Here is an 11,526-nt window from a genome sequence, read left to right on the forward strand (position 1 = left end):
ATTTTCCCTCCTTTCCTGTCAGCCCGACGATTATTCCATACAAGCACTTTATCATTTATGTGATAAATTGCATTCTTAGCAGCATTACGAGTTTTATAATCTCGTTGCTGCTTAAGCTGAGCCTTTATAATATTTTTTGTTGCAGTCTTGAATATGCCTTTCATATTGTCTGCCCTTCTTTGGAAATTGCAGTCATAATCTGTATCAGAAAGATCGTCAAGATCTGTTTCTGGTTCTCTATCATCCTTAAATAATAAAAATTTATTACGTATAATAATTTTATACAAATAATGATATATATATATCATACCTCACAGGGCAGTAAAGCTTTCCTGCCATACATCATCTCATATGGCGTAAATTTTGAAGATTCATGCCTTGATGTATTGTAGGCAAATACAATACCAGGTAGAACTCCAGGCCAATCTTTCTGATTGCCTTTTCTACCATGCCATTAGCCTGAGGATGGTAAGATTATGTTAAAGTACATTTTAAAAGTGTTACAAGCTTTTTGGGTGATATCAGGCTAAATTTAAGCAATATCTTAAAACAATATTCTATTAATTGAAAGAGAATTTTAAATTGAGTACTGTATCCTAGCTTATAAGAGCAATATTTACCTGATTATATTAAAGTACATTTTAAAAGTGTTGCAAGCTTTTTGGGTGATATCAGGCTAAATTTAAGCAATATTTTAAAACAATATTCTATTAATTGAAAGAGAATTTTAAATTGAGTACTGTATCCTACTTATAAGAGCAATATTTACCTGATTATGTTAAAGTACATTTTAAAAGTGTTGCAAGCTTTTTGGGTGATATCAGGCTAAATTTAAGCAATATTTTAAAACAATATTCTATTAATTGAAAGAGAATTTTAAATTAAGTACTGTATCCTAGCTTATAAGAGCAATATTTACCTGATTATGTTAAAGTAGATTTTAAAAGTGTTGCAAGCTTTTTGGGTGATATTAGGCTAAATGGTTTTGCATTTTAGGTTATTATAAATATCATTGATAACATCGTGATTCACTATTTAATATTTTTATATTAAAATAATAAAATATTTTACTTTTTACGTGAACAAGTTACTTTTTAAAAAGGATATTTAATTTCACCAAGTAGATAAAAAAAATTTAAATTCGATTCAAAATTTAAATTCGAAAATCAAATTTACAAGAATTTCAGCAATATTAAAAAAAACTGCATGATCATATAACTCTCCCTATCAATTTACAATGTAATTAATATCTTTGTTACTAATTAACTCCCTCCTTAACACTATTTATCAAAGGGGGAGTTAATCTATCATAGTTATTACTTAACTCAGAGGTATGTGATAAGGGGAGTTAATTAATCACGCTACACCGGTTTATACATATAATTTTTTTATAATTCACATTAATTTAAAATTGTGTATTAGAAATAGTTATTAGTCCTAATAAATTTATGCTTGATATTTAAAAAAAACAATAATATTTCTTAAAAAAATTATAACCCCCCCCAGACCAAATTCCAGCGTACTCGCCTGGATGGATGGTATGTTATACCTTTTGAAAGCTAAGTAGAATGAAGATTGCTTTGTGGCAGGGTTGGCTGTGAGGATATTTGTAATGTAATGGGTGTTGGCCTTTATTGTTGCCTATTAATTTCTCACAATTAGATGACGTTTATGTGTAACATCCTAGATGTAGGAAAATGGAGATGCTAAGTTGCTCTGATAAAAGAAGCAACCTGAGGTTGGAGGTGAGTATTGCCTCTTAAAATATAAATAAATTGAATTTTTGTTCCTTTGAATAAATTTTCAATATGAAATGCATAAAATAACCCGAAATAAAAATATTGAATTGGATTTTTTTTTACACAGCCCTAAAAAAACGATTAATTTAATTAGTTATATTTTTGAAATTTATTTAATATAAAATAACAAAATATAAGAAGGATGAATATTATTTAACTGCATAAACACAATAAAATATTACTTTGATTATGAAAAAAAAACAATTTCTATTGGTGCTAACATATCATTCTATCTGAATCTTATATATTTTTATTCTACAGTAGTATCCCCATTTTCTTAATTTTTCTACTAGAACTAGGATAATTTACCATAATTTCTATAAGATTGTGATCTGATCCTCTTTTTCTTATACATTATCAGCCACATATGATATTTTATAAAAGTTAGCTTTGATATGGGTTTAATGTAAGGGAAATTTCCCCCAGTTTTCCCAATTTATTTTTTTTTAAATTAAAATATTATTGATTAATCATTTAAAAAAATATTTTCTCATTTAACTTTGTACACTAGATGAATAGTATATATTTTTTATGACATGTGTGAAATTATACGGTTTTTAAAATTTAATCTATATAATAACTTTGAGATCATAGTAAATAAAAATTTTGCTTTATCAATTTTAAGTTTTGATTTAGAGGGTTCGGGTTTCCGGTACAAATAGATATTATGTGGAATTTGATCAAATGATATGTCTAAATAATATTGTTTGTATGAAAATATGTGAAAGAACATAGAAGTTAAATAATATATATTAAATATTATTCATTTAGAATAATTCGAAATTCAATGGATATGATATATTAAATCTCTCAGTATTTAATTATTGAAGACTTATACAAAGGAGTTTAAACTTAAAATCAGCCACTTCCCACCCTTTATACTGTATTTCTCGGGTATGGGCATTTGCTTTGCCCAACATTTTTTTCTTAGACTATAGACGTCTATGCATCAATTTTCGGACTGTTGTGCTTACAAATACGTCCTTGCCCATAAACGTGTAAAGAGGTTCTCATATTTTTTTAATTTATTAACATACAATTAACGTAGCTCTGTTGTACCTACAACGTTTAGAGGGCGATGCGCGTTATCACGTAATTGTATTTAAAATTTTCTGTTTTATAGAATTAGAAGAGCCAAAATTGAACCCTAAATGATAGATATATTTTCTAATTTTAATGGCCATATTACTATTAACTAATAATAATAATCGAACAAATAATTTCGAAAAAAATATTAAGAAAAAACAATAAATTTAATTATTAAATTACAATTAATATTTATTCAAAATCCCGATAAGGGTTTAAAAAAACGAGAAGATCGGAAAACTTGTTTCCATGTGAGCGAATATTCATTTTATGTAGAAAGAAATCTAGTATTGACTGATTTCTTAATTATTGATGTTCAAAATCTTATTAGAAGTCTCATAAGAAAATATTATATATATGTCGTATTGGGATATGGAATCTCGTGGGATTCGGAATCCCAACGTGGGGATTCGAGATCTTGAATCCCCACGTTTTTTTTGGAATCTTTTTTTTAAATTAAAAAAAATATTTAAATATTTTAAGTGATCTTTCTTTTCTTTCTTTCATTACTTTCCTAAAATTTTTTATTTTAATATTTGGAGAATTTCTTATGAATTTAATAATCATCTGTCTGTATACATTTTAATACAATATTTCAATTTAATGAATAAAATTGACTCGTTTATTACTATATTTCGATATTTTTATTTTGTATAAATTTCAATAATATCAATTTATTTCGACAAAGGTTAAAAAAATCACTTAAACTTTAAAGATGGGGTATATTTTACCCCTAATAAATACAAAATTTAAGATTTTATGCTAATTTTCCTAAAATTGCTTAGATTTTAAGACTATATTTCAATTTAATGAATAAAATTGAATTGACCCATTAATACTATATTTATTTAAAATAACATAAAAAAAACATTAAAAAAAAATAATATACCCGACTTAAGCAATAACTCATATTTTAATTTTTCTTTCTTTCTTATTACTTTCCTAAAATTTTTGAAAAAAATATTCACAAAAACAACAAAAAAAAATTGAAAAAACGAAAAAAAACAACTTTTTTTTAAATCTAGCTATTTTTTTTTATATAATAAAAATAAACTTAAACTCTATTCATTTTTCCCTTTAACCACCTTTTATCTTTAATAATTTATTTTATCATATAAATGTAATTTCATCAAAACTCATTTTTTTTAAAAAAAATCCCCGAGCACAGATTCGTGGTTCAGACCCATATATTTTAAGTAATTTCTTATTGAACTTATTATAGATATAATATTGAATAGGCAACAAGCCAAGCGATACCTTGCGATGGAGATGCTATTATTGGGGGGGGGGGGGGTCAGGACTAATTTTATGTATCAAATACGCCTAATTCTACTATAAATATATTTTTATTTATTAAGAAATTTTTTTAATTTAATCTTAATTTTCTTTCTCCTGTTTATAAGTCAAACCCTTATTCGAAATATATTTTTTTCTATTAAATTTGTTTTTATTTCTAAAATAAAATAATATACTTTTTTTGTCAATTTTTGCCGTCTAGTTTTTATTTTCTTTATTTGTTATATAATAAACTAATTAATATAAATTTTCAAAAAGGATAAAAATCATAAATATTTTCGCATGAATATATATTTTAAAAAAAATCGGAATTAAAAAATAAATTATTTATTACAACAATTATTTAATGATACATGACATTTAGTTGAACATTTAAGATTGTTCTTGTAACATTCGCATCTTTTGTTCATGCAACCCATTTTGCAATTACATAACGACGTTTTCCCATAGTTTGTAACACTCCGGGAGGCTCCTATATATTGTTAGCAGTTTAAATAAATAATTAATATATTTTATATAGATGAATTAATTTGAGGAGTATGTTACTATAATAAAAAAAGCTTAAATTACCTATGATTGATATACCTTTGTCGGGAACTTCAAAATCATTTAATTTTATCGTTTTATACAGACTAGAGGCAATAAACGGTGTTGAAATTCTTCCAGCACACGTACCTACCCATATTTTATTTTTTTCAATTTTTAATATTTTCCCTACTAAATTTTTAGGACAGATATTAGTTCTATCTGTCCTATGGATAGGTAATAATACGTGATCACCTAAGATTAGGTTATTTTCTCCAATTATTTGAGAGTAAATTATGTTTTGATGCCCTCGATCATTTAAATATGAAATAAAAGAAGGGGCCCTTTTTAAAATATTAGAAATACTATTCCCAATATTATTGGTAGCACAACTATTTTTCCATATAATTTTGTTGCCAACATTTTTTGAATAAGGACTACTATTAATATTATGGACAATTTGAAAACACGAATCTTTGTTTGAAACCTTTGCTATTTTAGTAGCAATGTATTCAGCGTTCACATAATTTTGCTCATCGGCAAACAATAAAAAAAGTGACGGCTTATCTGTGAAATAAATAAAAAAAATTATTTAATATCCCCTCTTTCCCTAATCGTTAAATAAAAATATAATTTTCCTTGGTTCCACGTCATTACAGAGAAACCATTACATAGAATGTATTTTACAGAGTAACCTTTATAGAGAAAACAAAAATAGAGAATTTATTTATAGAGAATGTATTTTACAGAGAAACTTTTACAGAGAAATCAATTATAGAGAACGTCGTTAGAGAATTTTTTTATAGAGAATGATTTTACAGAGAATGTTTTTACAGAGAAGGATTTTATAGAGAATTTTTTATAAAAAATTTTATTTAAAGAATATGATTAATAAAAAATTGTTAATCTATTAATGTGTGAATTGTGGCCAGTCAATACAGGACCAGACAATACTCATCTGTCTATTATTATTCATCGCCTTTATATATCTATTAAATAAAACTTAAGCTCTAATTTTTTGTGTGAATAATGCTAAATGCCTATGGATAATATATATGTCGTATGGGGTTTCGGAATCTCTCAATTTTAAATCATTTACTAAGGGCGATTTTTGGATTTTAAACATCTGATTTCACAGGAATTAGAAATCGGTCCAATAGATAAAATGTTAAAGGGTGGTGGCTAGTCTTCAAACATGGTCATTTATGGCACATTTCCCCTAATGGTAGAACAAAATTTTGACATGATTTGTGAGGAATTCGCGAAATTTATTTTTAAAGATAAGAATAGTTTTGTTAAAAGTTACTTTGGCAATGTAACTGTAACTAGTTAAGTTAGCTTCTAATAATTGAAAAACTTTGTACAAAGATAAACATTTTTCTGTGCCGATTGTAATAATTTTCTTACAATAAAAAATACCCAATTATTCTCTTATATAAGGTAATTATAATATTTAATATTATAATAAAAACTGTAATTTTTTTTCCCCTATGTATGCAGAGCCTAAATAATGATTTCACAAATTTACACAAAAATGTTATATATTATATAGATTTACTTTTTATAAAATAATCATATTCTTTAAATAAAATTTTTTATAAAAAATTCTCTATATAATCATTCTCTGTAAAAACATTCTCTGTGAAATCATTCTCTATAAAATTATTCTCTATAAAAAAATTCTCTATAAACGACATTCTCTATAATTGTTTTCTCTGTAAAAGTTTCTCTATAATTGTTATCTCAAGGGATTCGAACCAAACCCGAACCATATAGTTTTAGATATCTAATCATATATTATTTTTTATATTATCTATAAAAAACCAGGAGCTATAGCCAATTTTGTAAAAATCGGTTCGACTAACCCCAGTCCTACTTTGGATTTTTGTGAATAAATTAAAAGGAAATGTATTAGAATACAATATTTTTAACATCTAATAATTATATGATAAATGTCATTTTTATATCTTACCTATTATTTTATCTTCTTCTACTTGAGGCAAAGGAGCATGAAAAGGCTCAATAATGGTTAAATCTAAATCCGACTCTTCTGATTCACAAGTAAATAAACATTTGCTATCTAAAATTTGGACAAATAATTAATGGAAATGTTGTTATTTTATATCTTACCCATGACGTTATACTCTTTGATTGGACGAGTTGCACTAACATGTTCAATATATGCTAAATCTAAACAATATTATTTAAGAAATATAAACTTTGGTAAATTTACCGCTGCTATTACTATTTGAATCTTCTTCTTTAATATATGTATTTAGATTTTTATATTGTCTAACATCTAACATTTCATGTAGAATAAATTTAATGAAATTATAATTATAGCTTACCTAATTCTGTAGGCTCGGTAAGGAGCAGAGAATTGCCAGGAATGTGATCAATAATGGTTAAATCTAATTAATTTTATTAACAAATATTTGAGTAATTTTTACCATTGCTATCGATCGAGTCCTCCACATCAATCGTATGAGTATATTTCTCTTTTATAGCATCTAAAATTTAGACAAATAATTAGTGGAAACATAATGTTTATATCACCAATTTCAATTATCGAAGAAGTACTATCGGATTCGGAAGATGTATGGTCTGGCAACTGATAAGGTGTATCAATCATCCACATATCTTATATTTTTAAAAATTATTCAATTTATGCATTAAAATTTATCTTTAATACCATTATTTGATGTCGAGGGTTCGTTAGAATCGAAAAAAACTAAATTTTTAAAAAAAATTAAAAATAAATAACATTATTTTTTACTATTGGCCGCCCTTGTGTTGGAGAATACTTCATCTTTAGAATATGAAAGAGATAAAAAAATAAGTAATCAATGTAAAAAACAATACCATTATCAGAACATGATGTTAAATCCATTTCATTTGTACTAGAGATTATTTCTTGGTTATGATCACGAGCGTAAAATACCTCGTAAGGTGTGCTTTTAATGATTCTACTATAATTGTTATTTATTTTAGAAACAATTTTGGGAAGCTGGTGGGCCCAGTCAGTTTTTTTAGTTTCCAGCATATACGCAGATATGCGCGTTTCCAAGGTAGAATTTGCTCTTTCGATGAGCCCGTTTGTCTCAGGGTGCCTAGGCCTGGAATGAATAATCATTATGGATGGAAACTCCGTATTTATCATCTCTGTAAATAAGTTATCTAAGAATAAGAATTAATTAGATATTTATAAATAATAAATTACTCTTAAATTCCCTACCATTGTCACTCTGCACAATTTTTGGAGGCCCAAATTGATAAAATAAGTTTCTTAAAATATCAACAATTCCTTCCGCTTTTTTTGACGGCAGAGCACTAGCGCATGTAAACTTGCTCAAATGATCTTTAAGGTGGAATATATATTTATAGATACCATCTGGTGTAGATGACATATCAATTAAATCTATTTCCACCCGCCCCCAGACGGAATGGCTTACTAAAGGTTTTCCAACTGGCGCCTTTGGAAGATTTTTTTTTATAGAGCAGATTGGACAATTTTGGATATATTTTATAACGATCTTTTAAGGAATTGAAGCATATACGGATTCTATATTTTTAATTGTTGTGTTGACACCGGGATGATTATTGTCATTATGGTGGACTTTTAATATGGATTGAATATTGGATATGATAATAATGGGTTTTTTTTTTTTTACAAAATAAAGACTCATTTTCTAAATAAAAATAAGAAAAAACTTTAAATTTTAATTTTGCCGGTATATTTAGAATAGATTTATATTTTGGAGTTTTTAATATCGTTTTAAAAATATTATAATCATTATCAGTTTTAGGTAAAAAAATATTAGGCATTGAAAAAAATTTTAAACTAAAATTATATAAAATTATTTTATTTTTAGAAAAATAAAAATAAATTTGAAAATGTAAAAAATAAAAGAAAATAAAATATCTCGAAATATATAAAATAAAAGTTATTTAATTATAAATCAATCAAATTTTTCAAAATTTTGGAAATTTTTCTTTAGTATTAACTTGTTAAGGCCAAAATTTATATTTATACAATTTCATGAAAATAATAAATCAAAAAAAAAGCATAAAATATATAATTTTTTAGCTAACTATGAATATGTATTTTTTTTTATAAAAAAGTATATTTATGATATGTACCTTATCTAAGTTCATTTTTTTCAATAGAGCAATTCAGCTCCGTGAAGTTGGCCGAACGATTGGAAGCACTAACGATGAATCATATGTCATTTTTTAGTGCTTCGTTAGTGCTTGTTAGTGCTTCAATCCGTATAGTAGCCGAATTTAAGGAAAAAAAGTTATAAGCAAAAATAAAAATTTGTGCCAACTTCACGCTTAAAAGTCGATTGGAAGCACTAACGATGAAACTTATATCATTCTTTAGTGCTTCGTTAGTAGAGGTTAGTGCTTTAATCAGTTTTGTAGCCGAATTTAAGAATAAAAAGTTATTAGCAAAAAAAATAAAAATAAACAAATAATGGCGACGTGCCAAAACAAAAACTATAGGAGTACTAAACATCCGGTTTTCGCCATTTTTTAATGCTTAATTAGTGTATTTAAATTCCGTAATTAATTTACTTAACCGCCTTATAAAAAAAAAGTTATTAGCTAAATAAAAATTATGACGTCACGATTTAAGCGTGAAGTTGGCCGAACTTTTGGAAGCACTAACGATGAAACTTATTTCATTCTTTAGTGCTTCGTTAGTAGAGGTTAGTGCTTCAATCAGTTCCTTAGCCGAATTTAAGAATAAAAAGTTATTCACGAAAAAAACAAAAATAAACAAATAATGGCGACGTGCCAAAACAAAAACTATAGGATACTAAACATCCGGTTTTCGCCATTATTTAGTGCTTAATTAGTGTATTCAAATTCCATTATTAATTTTGTTAACGGTCATATGAAAAAATTATAAAATGCTAAAGAAATTTTTAGAGGTCAAATTTCGGCTAGAAAATTATGAAAGCACTAACGATGAAACTTATATCATTTTTTAGTGCTTCGTTAGTAGTGATTAGTGCTTTAATCGGTTTTGTAGTCAAATTTAAGAATAAAAAGTTATTAGCAAAAAAAATAAAAATAAACAAATAATGGCGACGTGCCAAAACAAAAACTATAGGAGTACTAAACATCCGGTTTTCGCCATTATTTAATGCTTAATTAGTGTATTTAAATTCCGTAATTAATTTACTTAACCGCCTTATAAAAAAAAAGTTATTAGCTAAATAAAAATTATGACGTCACGATTTAAGCGTGAAGTTGGCCGAACTTTTGGAAGCACTAACGATGAAACTTATATATTTAGATCTCATTATTATCAATATAATTATGCAGGAATTCTGATAGTTACCCTGATTCAATATAGCATATCAATAATTAAAATTTTCTGACACCTCTTTAGAATTTTAAGAAAAGAATATATCAAATTGATTATGTTTCTATAGATAGATATGAATAATTGTATTCAAACTCTTCTCTAGAAATTATCAAAACAACTAAAGAAGTTATTAATAAAATGCAAGTCCAACTCCACTTAGTGGTCGAAAATATAATCCTCGAGCGTTATATCTTTTTATTGGAAAACGGTTACTCGATAATATAAATAGTGTTGTTAATCGACTAAATTTAGTCGACTAACTAATAGTTTTAGTCGAAAAATTAGACTAAAAACTTTAGCAACTAAATTAGTCTATTAGTCGACTAATTTGGTCGACTAAAACGACTAATATAGTCGACTAAAACGACTAACATAGTCGACTAAAACGACTAATTTAGTCGACTAAAACGACTAATATAGTCGACTAAAACGACCAATTTAGTCGACTAAAAGAACTAATTAAGTCGACTAAAAGAACTAATTAAGTCGACTAAAAGAACTAATAAAGTCGACTAAATTAAGTCATTAAACATAACATAATCCTTATTTTTGATAAATTTTTTAGGTAAAAATATATGTTGTAAAGATGTAAAAATAAAATTTCAGTGAAGATGTACCATCATAGAAAAATATTAATTGTTATTTTTGAAAAGTAAATAGATAAAAATATATTTATTGTAAAAGTGTTAAAATAAAATTTCAGTGAAGATGTACCATAGAAGAGTGACAATTGTCATAGAATAAGAGTGTTATATTTTTATTCGAATATTAAACTACAATATTGATGGAAGAATAAAGAAGGAAAAAATATAAAAAATGTATGATATAATTTTCAACGAATAAAACAGCAATTAGCGAAAATAAGCATAAAATCAATAAATTCGCTAATTGCTGCTCTAAAAATTTCTTTTGCGTGTTACAATTTTTTCATATGACGGTTAACAAAATAAATTACGGAATTTAAATATACTAATTAAGCATTAAATAATGGCCAAAACCGGATGTATAGTACTCCTATAGTTTTTGTTTTGGCACGTCGCCATTATTTGTTTATTTTTATTTTTTTTGCTAATAACTTTTTATTCTTAAATTTGACTACAAAACCGATTAAAGCACTAATCACTACTAACGAAGCACTAAAAAATGATATAAGTTTCATCGTTAGTGCTTTCATAATTTTCTAGCCGAAATTTGACCTCTAAAAATTTCTTTAGCATTTTATAATTTTTTCATATGACCGTTAACAAAATTAATAATGGAATTTGAATACACTAATTAAGCACTAAATAATGGCGAAAACCGGATGTTTAGTATCCTATAGTTTTTGTTTTGGCACGTCGCCATTATTTGTTTATTTTTGTTTTTTTCGTGAATAACTTTTTATTCTTAAATTCGGCTAAGGAACTGATTGAAGCACTAACCTCTACTAACGAAGCACTAAAG

Source organism: Gordionus sp. m RMFG-2023, chromosome 1 (assembly GCF_954871325.1).
Source record: "Gordionus sp. m RMFG-2023 chromosome 1, tfGorSpeb1-WG-v2, whole genome shotgun sequence".
NCBI classification, from domain to species: domain Eukaryota; kingdom Metazoa; phylum Nematomorpha; class Gordioida; order Chordodea; family Parachordodidae; genus Gordionus; species Gordionus sp. m RMFG-2023.